The following is a 12,809-nucleotide window of genomic DNA, read 5'->3' as shown; positions in this document are numbered from 1 at the left end:
CTAAGGAGAAGGAGTTGTGGTTTTGCATCAATGATAGGGTTGCTTATTTTGACTTGAAGGACAATAGAGCTGAATTTTCAAATATCTCCGTGATTCCAAGTACAATCAAATAATCGAGAACGGTGGAGATTTTTACAAAAAGATAATCGAAATAAAGAAAATTGATATGAAGAAGTTGTTGAATATTGTGAGAGGAGATAGGTTGGATAAGGAGGAAAAATACAAGTGTTGTCTGTTGTGATTTTTGCACACTATTTTGCTCTCCTAGTATAGAGAAAAAAGCATCAAGGTGGACATTAGTAAGATGGTCAATTCTATCAAATTCTTTAAGAAGTACCCATGGGGCAAAGAGTCATTCTATTTGACACTTGAGTACCTGAAGAAGAATATATATTTTAAAAGGCTAAAGAAAACATATCTTAGAAGGAATAATGCATTGTAGGCTCTATTTGAATTTTCATGGACTTTTTTGGTAAGTATTATTATCAATCTCTTGAATAATTCATTATAACTATCAGCTATTATGCATTATATTATCTACTGAATGTGCTTTACTTGTTTGCATTTATTTTAATTATAGGTTTGGATATACAAAACCTTTTTTCAAGTTGGTACTGGTAACAAAGAATATCATGATCGCCCTCAGTCCATTCCCAAACTGTTAGGTGGAACACTACCAAAAGCAATAGAATTATGAAAGGTGATCCTTACGTGCATAAATGGAGTATGAAGGCATGAAATTCTCTTCTTAATTATCTAGTCAAAAATAAATTTGTTGATAATTGCATTTTCTTAATTGTAGATTGTGCAGTTGTTTCTCACCCCCACCATTCGTAAAATAAAGAAGAATGACATTGCAAAACTTATTAAGTACATGAACAGTGTGAGTAAATTATTCATCGATGCCTTAAATCAATTTACCTGACATTACTGCCATTGCTTCATCGATGGACAGTGAGGATGGAATTGATGGTCAAGATTTAGCTAAAATCTTGTGTCAAGTCATATTACCAATAGTGCGATGACAAGCAGCATAGGATCAGGGACAGTGGTGCACAAATTGATCGATGTAAATCTAATGGAGAGCATTTCAAGTCTTAAGAAAGCAATGAAGGATGTTGCTACCTTCGTGAAGGAGGAAAGGTTATGGAGAATTGAAATGAACAAGAAGAAGCAACAAAAAATGAGTGGTAATTTACTTCAAAGTATTTGGTGTTCATAATTATTGGCTTATACAAGTTTTGTCTAGTTATTATAGAATCTTTATATTTTATATAAAATAAATTACAGAATCTATGTCAAGTTATATATACCAATTTCATAATTTACAATTAAAATTAATTTGAGATCTGGAGATCCCTAGTGAAGACTCAGAAGTGAGGGTTGTTCATCAAAGAGAAGGCAAAAAAAAGTGCTTTTAAAAGTAGTGAATTTGGATAGAAAGGCAGTTGCTGGAGAGAAAAACGATGAAAATATTATCCTCAATAAATCCATTGTAGAAGAAAAAAAAAGAATAAAGAAGAAAATGAGGAAGAAGAAATGAAAGAAGAAGAAAAAGTTGAAGAAGAAAAAAAGAATCGAGGAAATAATGAAGAAGAAGTCTCAGCATGGGAAGAAAATAAAAAAGAAAGAGACAAAAAAAAAAGTTGCAGCATAGAAAGAAGTTGATGTCAAATAAGAAGAAGAAATGACAGTAGTAGAAGAGGACAAGAAAGCAGCATCAAAAGAAGAAAAAAGTTCAAGCATCGTTGTTAAGGATATTATTGACGAGATCAACAAATAAATTGAGTGACCAGACAATGGAGGAAACAGAAGACAATTAAGACAATTGCCAAGTTTTATTTGGGTGTTTTGAGACAATTAACAAGTTTTATATGTTTAAGACAATTTAAATTTTTATTTAAGGTTCAAAAACTATAGTAATTATATTTGGAGGTTCAAACAATTATTTAATTTTATGTGCTTTGGATGACACACAAAAATTAGTATGCTTTTAACAAGTTTGGATGAATTTTACATCATATGAATTGATTGATTTTATGTGTTTAACTGTTTGTACCACTTATTATATATAAATTATTTTAGACGACTAACGTAACTGATAGTTGTTGAAGTTTGTTACTATAGATCTTTAATGAAAGTAAAAAGTTGATAAAATATACACCACTAAAGTTGGTGATAATTTTATAATTAATAATTTGTCCAATAGAAAATACATTCATCCCCACTCCATATCCTTTACACCTTTTCAACAAGTAAAAACTAGTAATATACAGTATAACATAATTTTCAGGTCATTCTTTTTTTCTTCAGCTACAACCAACCTTTTTTAAAGTGAATTTCGCTCTATTTCGGTGTCTTTCAACAGTCCTTTCAAATGATCTATCTTGTGTTCAGTCTCTGAGCCTTTACTATATTTCAAATTTGACGATATCTTGAAATGTAGATTCCTCTGATTTGGATGAAATCCACTTAAAATAAGAGCATTCATCATTATCCTAAAGAAATAACGACTAATTAAAGTATTTTATACTTAAAATTCATAAAAAGATATATTTTTTCTAAAAATCTCACCTTTACAACAACGCAATTATAGAATTTTTTATCTGAATTCTTATCGGTTAGTATGTATCAAGATAGCGGGACTTCTGCATTGACAAATGTAAGCCCTTTTAAAAGATTGAGATGATTCTGACATTGTATTTGTTGAAGGAAATTTTTTTTTGATGGGATAGACGAAGAAAAGGATATAAAGGAGTTCAAAAAGTTGTCCTTAATTTGTATGGTGGGGTGGTAGAATTTTGATAGTTAGAGGCCATACGTATACCATGCTAATACTCTAGAATAATTTAATCTAAAAGTGTATCATAAATTAGAGTGATCGATCCTCGACCTTAGTTATTATCTCTAGACTCTCCCCTTATACAACTTAAAAGGGCAGCAAGATGAAAAGATAGAGCTTGTAATCTGGCTGTTGCATTTATATCTTAGACTATGTGAATTACTTATCATCTACTAATGTCATTCTGAAAAGTAATAAACTATTAGTGTGTATCATAGATTTGGGTGTTGGTTTAAACTAGATTGTTATCTAGGTGTATAATCAATTTATCGAATCTATTCAGAAGGAATCAAATAACTTAAAAAGTGAAAATTAAATTAAATTAGCAGAACGGACATCATTCGAGCATCGTAAAATAATTCAAAATATATCGTATGAGAGTCCACAATAACTGAACACGTGGTCAAGTGAGAATTAGGAGGAGTGATGATTGTGAGTTGTGCTAAGACAAGATGTTTAAGAACAATAATTGTTTCTCAAAGCATAAGTTTGATTAGAGTAAGTGGTTCTCACTAATACTCATTTAATCAATGCTTATACTCATTGGATCATGATTTCAAATTTTTGGACTCTCATATGATGTAATTAAGTTGATTACAATGTCCAATGATTCTAATACTAAATTTATTTTATTTATTTTTAATTTAATTTTTTTCTTTTCATATTCATAGACCAATTATTTGTTATAGATTTATATAATTGATGCTAGACTCTATACATTTCATATATAAATATAGTACTCGATCAGTTATAGATCAATACATTTATGATATAAGTAAATAGACATGAAAGGGAAAAAAATTAAATTAAATCTAATTAAATTACATTAGTGAGTATTAGCATCATTCGAGCATTGTAAAACAACTTAATCATATCATATAAGAGTACACATCTATTGAAAATATGATTCAATTTGTATTTGTATTGATCAAATGAGTATTAGTGAGAAGCACTTACTCTAATCAAACTTATGCATTGAGAAACAACTATTATTCTCAAACATCAATGGTCTTACCATCACCCCCAACCATCACTCCTCCTAATACTTACTTGATCACATATTCAATTATTGTGAACTTTCATACGATGCGTTTAACTTGCTTTACGATACTCAAATGATGTTCATTCTGCTAATTCTATTTTATTTTATTTTTTATTTTTTTAAGTCATTAGATTCCTTCCCAATAAATTCGATGAATTGATTGCACGCCTAGGCAACAGTCTAGTTTAGACCAACGTCCAAATCTAGATATATACCAATGATTTATTACTTTTGAGAATGATATTAGTAGATGATAAAATTGACATGGATTCATAATTGATGTAACCAAGTAGCTTGGCAGTGCTTGAATGGTGTAACTATACTATCTTTTTTTAAAGAAAAATCATTCCTATTTTCTAGTCATTTTATTCTTTCTTAATAGATTCGGTGGATTGATTATACATCTTGGTGTTAGAATTTTTGCCCTGATTTTCTTACCTATTTTAAGTTTATTTTTTATAGAAGAAAAATAAAAGTAATACCATAATTACTTTTACTTTTCCTAAAAGAAAAATATAATTATTTTTCATATTTGTCTAATCTCTTTCTTGGAGGAAAGGTTTTGGGACTCTATAAATAAAAATTAACTTATCATACAACAACACAGTAGCATCCACAATATAATAATTAAAGAGTCTTGTTTAGGGGATACTTCTCCCATAATTTTTATGCTTTTTAATAATATTAGTTCTTTTAATATGTAGGTCAATTTGTCAAACCATATTCAATAATATGTTTTTTAGTATATTTTTGTATCATCTGATTTATCATCTCTATGGTTTGCAAATTTTAAGCTTCCGCATGATGCCCTCTCGATTTCAAACCCAACAAGTGGTATCAGAGCTTATGGTTCAAAGGTTCAAAGGTTTGATAAAATGAGATTAAATAGGTTCAAAGTGGTTTCAAATCAAAATGCACCTAGTTTGACGATAATGAAGATTATGTCCAACTACATATGAAAAAAAAGTTTCAACCATATTTTCAACATCCTTGCTGCTGTATCTTTAAAAATAAAAATAAAATATTAATTTTTAACCTATTTTTAATCATGATATTTTAAATCTTATTTTCAACCATGGGAAACATCATAGATGAAGATTATGTGAAAGAATGAAGTTCATACGTATGAAGAAGACAGATAAGTGAAGAAATTCAAGTAAAAAAGGGGAGATTTGTTAGGGATTTTACCCTGATTTTCTTACCTATATTAAGTTTATTTTTCATAGAAGAAAAATAAAAGTAATACCATAATTACTTTTATTTTTCCTAAAAGAAAAATATAATTATTTTTCATATTTGGCTAACCTTTTTCTTGGAGGAAAGATTTTGAAACTCTATAAATTGAAACTCCCTTCTCATACAACAATAGTAACATCCACAATGTAGTCATTAAAGAGTCTTTTTTATGGGAGACTTCTCCATAGTTTTCATATTTTTCAATAATGTTAGTTTTTTAATATGTAGGCTAGTTGGCCCAACCATATTCAATAATATATTTTTTAGTATATTTTTGTCTATAATTTGCAAACTTTAAGCTTTCGCGTAACGCCCTCTCGATTTCGAACCCAGCACTTGGCAACGGTCCTGTATAAAACCACATGAAAATCTATTATAATCTGTGCTAGAATATTATATTCCTTTATAGTAGTTTAGTATAGATAAGTATGTTGATCGATTGTATGGGTTTTAGATCCCCTTTGTCAAATTATTTATCTCTGAATTTATTAATTTGATTGCCGCTTCTTTTGGGCATAAAGTGTTCTAGTCCATGATAAACTTAGGTTTAGGCAATATAATCGTTTAGATATAATATCCATTGTGTAATATCAGTGTATAAAATTTTAAACATAAACAAATAAACTAGTAAATTGATACAGAAATTAAAACTTTTATATATAAGTCACTGCATACTACATCTAAGAAAGGTTGACAAAAACCAGCAAAAATACCATAAAAGGAAGCTTTCATTCCACAAAACCTACGATGAAAGATCTCGCGATGAACTACATTCAAATTTAAAATAACATAAAACATTAAACTATGGGGATAGTGGGGGTTTATGGGAATGGTGGCACGGTTATGAGCGCGTTAGGATCCAAATGGAGCCTCTCTACTACGGCCCATAGAAAATGAGTCATTCACCGGAGTTTCCCCAAATCCGCCGTTGATCATTGTCGAGGCCTCAAAATAGAAAGTTGAAGTCATTCATAAACTCGAGAATATCATGGTTCTTAGCAGCTTGCACCCTCCTACACTCCTCAAGTTGCACACCCTCTTTGCCATTTTTGATTTTGAGAATGAAATTGTCTTGTTGAAAAAAATGAGGTGTAAAATAACTCAATACACTATTTAAAATTTTAAATAGATCAATCAAGTGTTCTATCATTCAATCGTTGATCGACACATGTGTGTTTGTGTCAATCGAGGAGGTGGTGTGTAGAAATCGAAAGGTGCATCAGTCGAGTGGTCAGTGTCGTTTTATCTAAATCTATATTTATATCTATAATATATTAAAAGTCTGAAGACTCTTACAAAAGTGATTTGAACTTTTTGTCCTTCATTAAAAGTCTTCACTTTAGACAAAATTATCTTTCGAGTTATTTTCTCTAATTATTATATTATTATAATATTTAAAATTAAAGAGTCCTAAAATATACGGTAAAAGAAAAATACATTTGAAAAATTAATTAAGAAGTCCTAAAATATTTAGTAAGAATCAAATTATATGGTAAATGATATTAATAGAACCAATAATTAAAGAGTTCTAAAATATGTGGTGAGAAACAGATATATTTAAAAAAGGAGTTCTAAAAAAAAATAAAAGGAAAATATTGTTTTCTGCACCCAAAAAGGTTCTAAAAATATTGTTTTCTCCAGCCAAAGTAGGAAAAAGAAGAACAAGTTTTTTCTTTTTGAATAAAAGGTTTGTGTCAATTATTAAAAACAAATAACACAAAATAAGGGATATCAATTGGAATAAGTATAAAATTGGTTTAGTCATAGGTTAACGAGAAGGAGAAAAAAGATTAAAAATCAATTATTTCATTGGGGGTTAGTTAATTTGAAATAGAAATATTTATTATTTTCATATATAATTAATTTCTATAAATCAAAATATTATTTATTTGACGTGGATCCTTTTTGGAACAAAAAAAAGAGTGAAATTCTTTAACTATTTTTTATTTAGGACCTTTTTTAAAAAAATATTTCTATTTAATTATTCTTCTAATATATAAGACATACATTATTAAATCCTCAAATAATTATATGAGAAATAAAACTACTAAATATATGGATAAAATCCTCAAATAATCCTAAATCTACCCAAAATTCACCAAGACAAACAGGCAGACAAACTCTCTATTTATTTAGGTTTAGATGGAAAGTTGTTGTAGGATAGTTCAAGAACGCAAAGAAGAAGAGATTAAGGACGAAGTTGTTTGTGTTATTGTTCTTACCATTTAGATTTGAATTTTATTAGTTTCTTTTTGATTTTTTTGTTAAATTTAATGATTTGAACTTGGGATTACTTGTTTGAAATATTTTGAGATGTTTCAATTTAATGAGATATTGTCCGTTAAAGCACCAAAACATAAGTTGATTGCTTCTTATCAAATCACCGCTACTCGTGGTCTTGAGGTTTGTACGTTTGGATCTTTATTTTATTTTATCTTCTGTTCTTGTTTGTTAATATGATTAAAGATTGATTTTTATTCTATGAGAAACTATTGTATATCTTTTGTATAGAACCTTGTATATTTATATGACGTCAGGATGTATATAGAGTCGATTAGTTGATTAATTCTATATAAAAAATGATGGACGGTCTCCTTAATACATCTTGGGCAATTCTTCCATCATGAAATAACTTTTGGATTAAGGTTTATGATCAATTTCTTTACACATATTATAAGAAGAGAAATAACCATTTCACCCACCAAGGAACACTTGCTCGAATTGTATCTTTCAAATAATTAAATCAAATTGATATAGCGTACATAGATTTCACTCCATTCTAAAATATTTTCATTTTGGTGATGTTTTGTGGAGATGAAATCTTCTTTTTGAATTGACCTTTTAATTAAATTGTGTGGACTATACATTACTTCGGTAATTTTTTTTTGGTTAAGTTCCTTACTTTATCTATAAATAGATTTTTTTTGTGCAACATTTTGAATTGTTTTATTTATGATTAAAGATCGATTTCTATTGTTTGGATTTAGAAGAAATCTATTTCTGGGTGAAGTAGTATTATTTAAAAATAGCTCTATCAGGAGACAAATTTGTAATGTAGAAACACCTCCATGATATTAATTAGCTATAAAAACTTAAGCTTGATATAAATTAAAGGAACTACATCCTGTTTTTTTTCTAATTTTTAAAATATTTATTTAATTGATTCCTTAATAATAGAGTAGTAATTTAATCATAACTACATAATAGACATATTAGTAAAATTTCTATACAATTTTAATTGATTCTAGAAATAAATCTTAGCAGTCTCCGTACTGACCCGAGACAATACAATATAATTAGCTAAATGTCCTAAATTCTTTGTCTTTATTAGTTTAGTGAATACTCAATTTACTTCGAATTGAAATGTTGTGTCAAGCATTTATTTAATTTAACGTCAATTGCTAGTATTTTTTAGTAATGATATTTTCTTGTGTATGTTGTGTTTGACATGAGACATAGTGCAAAGCATGTACACACTAATCTAGTTTCTAAATAATTAACCAAGCGTCATGATTACAACTTACCCATTGGATTTTCTTAAGATAGCATTTTAAAATAGACCATGACTCTAGTTTATTATATAGTGATGTTTGATGGAACACAATTAAGCATAGACCAAATGGACAGTTTAAAAGCATCTAATACAAGTCAATGATATAAACTAAAAAGATCGAGTAAAACTGAACTGCCATTAAAGTTTCAAACCATTATAGTGGCTTCAAAAAGTTAAATATACAGTGGCATCCTATTTTACATTTAAGCTACATATTGTTCTTTTATGGCCTGGTTGTTTGCACAAGGAGTATTTGTCCCGTCTCTTGTTTTATTTGACCATTTTGGTGTAGCTTTTGATGCAAAGAACCTTCCTCCTCCCTTGAGCGGTATCATAGTCGGGTGGGAGAACCTTCATTTCTAAAATTTTGGAGGGCACATTTCACTCTTCCTCCATAGGAATTACATAAATTGGCTCTTGATATGCAAGGAGCTTCTTGAGGAAGTTTTTGATTATTTTTTTTTTTAAATAAAATCTGATTTTATAATATTGTGGAATGAACTCATTTGTATTTTTTAAAAGTTAGGGTGTGAGGTGAGGTCAGTGATCAAACCATGTATTTTGAAATTTTAATGCTTAGGATTTGTCTTTTTTTAAACTCCTTTTAAAAAATTCTCTCTTTTTCTAATTTTAAAAACTTGTGTCTTAATTTCAAAGTAAGTGTTCGGGAGTGTCTACTTTGCTAACTTCCCCTAATTTCAGTCATTGAGTATCCATCAGATACTCTTAAACATTAAACATTAAAACCCGAATGGAATTTTTTTGCTGATTCCGCAATCAGTTCCTAAGTCTATTTATTACCGGGTATACATTTATGGTTTTAGATCAAGAACGTGCCTTTAAGAAGTAAAACAAAATATCACATTGCAGGAATACAGTATTCAGAAAATTGAAAGAACAAATTATTCGGCCCAACTGAACAAATTGAAGTACTACTAATTTTGCATACAATAAACTATGGATCATGTTCTTTGGGTTTTCCAATGTGTTGTGCAACGATGGAAAGTGATACACATGAATCACATGGGTTGTGCTGACATTCCACAATTTTAAGCAAGCAAAACATCAAAATACGTCATCGCTACTATGATCTTTGGCAACTAGCAATAGATCTTTCTTTTTTGTTGCTGTTATTCCATATGTTTCAGTCATATCCAAGTCTTTTGGATTAGTTCCATCAGGGAGCTCCCATTTAAAGTGGAGGAGTAACTGAGCCAAAGGATGTGTAACATTAGCTAAACCAAATGACATTCCTGGGCACATTCTTCGTCCTGCACCAAATGGAATAAACTCGAAATGATTTCCCGTAAAGTCAATGGGGGAGTTCTCAAATCTCTCTGGTATAAAACTCTCAGGATCATCCCAACATCCGAGATCTCTAGCAAGAGCCCATGCATTAATCAGTACTCTTGTTTTAAGAGGTATAGTATATCCACTAATATCTGCTTGCTCCCTACATTCCCTAGGCCCTATAAGAGGCGCCGGAGGATGTAGCCTTAATGCTTCCTTAACCACCAAATTCAAGTATGTCAACTTTTCAAGATCTTCTTCTTCATATTTTTTCTTTCCCTTAAAGACTTGTCTCACTTCGCTTTGGGCCTTGGCCAGAACATTTGGGTTCTTTATCATTTCTGCTAGTGCCCAAATAATAGTTGCAGATGAAGTTTCAGTTCCTGCCAGAAAGATATCCTGCATCAACAAACAAATAAATAAAGCCATTAGATAGATTCTTATTGAGAGTGGAGCTATGACATACAATTTAAAAATGATTATCTTTGCATTTCTTATGATGAGCTTGCAGGAATAAAACCAATTAGCTTGAAAGATTTACAATAATTACTCAGCTGTCTTGTACTCACTAAGTAAGTGGATATACTACACAAACTAATATTTTGTCCTCAGACAACTGCTATAATTATTTTTTGGTGTCATTGGGAACTAGTCAAGATTAAAGTGTTCTTAGAAGGAGATGAGGGCAAACTTACAAGAAGTACCGCTTTAATGTGGTCATTTATGACTGGAAATTGAAGTTCGACGTTCTCTTTAACCCTTAAAAGAACATCTATCAGATCTTTGTCTCCAAACTCACCATTTGCCTTTTTCCCAGCTGCTTTATTTTCAATGTGCTCATTGAGGATCTGCTGCATAACTACGTCAACCTTCTTCTGGGCACTCATCAATCTAGATTTCACACCGGTTATGTTGTGAAGTAACTTCCAAGAAGGGAACAGATCAGCCACATCAAATCCTCCAATTAATGATAGTACTCCCTTCACTATTGTTATAAACTCATTTCTGTCTGCATATTTTCCCGAAAGCTGCTCTACAAGTGACAGAGTTCGTAAACCAAAACATCTTTTCTGATATGTTTACTATAGAACCTCTCATGGAACGAATTGATGAGATGACATTTGAAAGTTCATCTTCTCGAATTGCACTAAATGATTTGACCATCTTAGCACTAAGAAGTTCAATGATACAAATTCTGCGCATTTGTCGCCAGTAATCACCATATTGGGTAAACTTAATGTCTTTACAATTGTAAAACAAGATTTTTGTGGATGTAAGTTTTGGTCTGTCAACAAAGGCACGATCATGAGTTCTTAGAACTTCTTTTGCAATAATAGGTGATGATATGACCACCACAGGAACTTCCCCGAGTTGCAAGTACATAAGGGGTCCATATTTTTTTGCTAAGCTTCTAAGAATGTGATGAGGAAGTCCTCGTCCGATCAAGTGATGCAGACTTCCAAGAATGGGAAGTGTCTATGGACCTGATGGAGGGAACCTGCTGATTTGTTTTTTGTTTCTCCATTTCCTGGTGACTACAATAAAGAAGGAGGAGAAGAAGAGAAGGAAGTAAAGAAAGTTGAAATGAAGAGAGGAGTAAATCTCCATTCAACAAAGATAGAAAATGAAGCTTATGGTGGATATTAGTTACTTCAATTAATGGAGATTAGCTGCTTTTATAATGGTCTAATACCCAATTGGATATTACTTAAATTCATGAAACCGTACCCAGATGAACTAGACAAAGAAGTCATACTCCCACCGTCTCATTTTAATTGAGCACTATCATTTTACACGGTACTTAAGAAATCAGATGATTAATTTTCTTAATTCATCCTTCATTCATATCGATGAATATCAAGATCAAACTTACCTATTTGAGCCATTTACTTCATATTTATAGTTTTATACGTTAGTACATCAATTTTATATTTTTATATGTTTTATGAAATCATCACCATTGGGTGACATGCTTTAACTGACGTTAATTAGCTGTTGGTGGCGCATCCATGGTCTTCTAATCCTGAATTTGCCTCTTACCAATTTATCATTAGCTAGACATAAATTGAAACCGAACCATCTTAGGGTACTAGGAAACCGAAGAGGACATAAAGTGCAAGTATCCATTCTTGTTCTCTGTGTAAGGTATGTGTTATTTTGAACATCTTTGTTTTCTGACCTTGTTAAAGAAAAGATTGACTTCCTTGGCATCTTTATTTTCTAACTTGGTTAAAGGTAAGAGTAGAGGTATATGGAGTCCAATCGTATTTGTGTTGCCTTGTCCCATCATTTGAGGACGAATGATCCAAGTGGGGGAGAATTGAAACACCCTAGATTTTTGGACCTTAAAAAGTCTTGAGCTTTGGGCTCACTGCCTTGGTCACAACTCGTGGTGACGAGTCATGAGATGTGGTTATAGATCGTAGGACCCTGGCCGTAACCAAATCAGAAACTTAATGACATAGTTCTGCTCTGAGTATGAGTGGCTCACTATGAGCTGTAAAGATATGTTATGAGTCGTAGGTTCAAATCGTAGGATGTCCAGTGTTCAATTCTTTTGGGTTCTGTGTTGCTCATGACTAGACCTTACGATTCGTAAGATTTCCTTATGAGTGGGTTGGTGGACTCGTAAGGTGGGCAGTGTACGGGGGTCCTAATCACGACTCGTGGCCACGAGTCGTAAGGTGTGGGTATGAGTCAAGGGGTTGACTCCTAACCAAAGGAGGATTTTTTTCGGCTTTTAAGTTAAGGGTATTCTGTATATTTCCCTTCTTGTCCAACTTAAAACCTACATCTTATAACTTCCTTAGGGCATCAGTAGCTATCATAAACATATCAAATAACCT

At 31.1% G+C, this 12,809-nt stretch overlaps 1 pseudogene; it reads right to left on the bottom strand.

Annotated features, from left to right (window-relative positions):
* Positions 1-9,546: 9,546 nt before the first annotated feature.
* Positions 9,547-11,700, bottom strand: LOC107873531 (annotated as a pseudogene).
* Positions 11,701-12,809: the final 1,109 nt, after the last annotated feature.

Source organism: Capsicum annuum, chromosome 6 (genome assembly GCF_002878395.1).
Source record: "Capsicum annuum cultivar UCD-10X-F1 chromosome 6, UCD10Xv1.1, whole genome shotgun sequence".
Classification (NCBI taxonomy): domain Eukaryota; kingdom Viridiplantae; phylum Streptophyta; class Magnoliopsida; order Solanales; family Solanaceae; genus Capsicum; species Capsicum annuum.
Note: the sequence above shows the minus strand (reverse complement) of the source record. Positions and strands in the feature narration are given on the sequence as shown.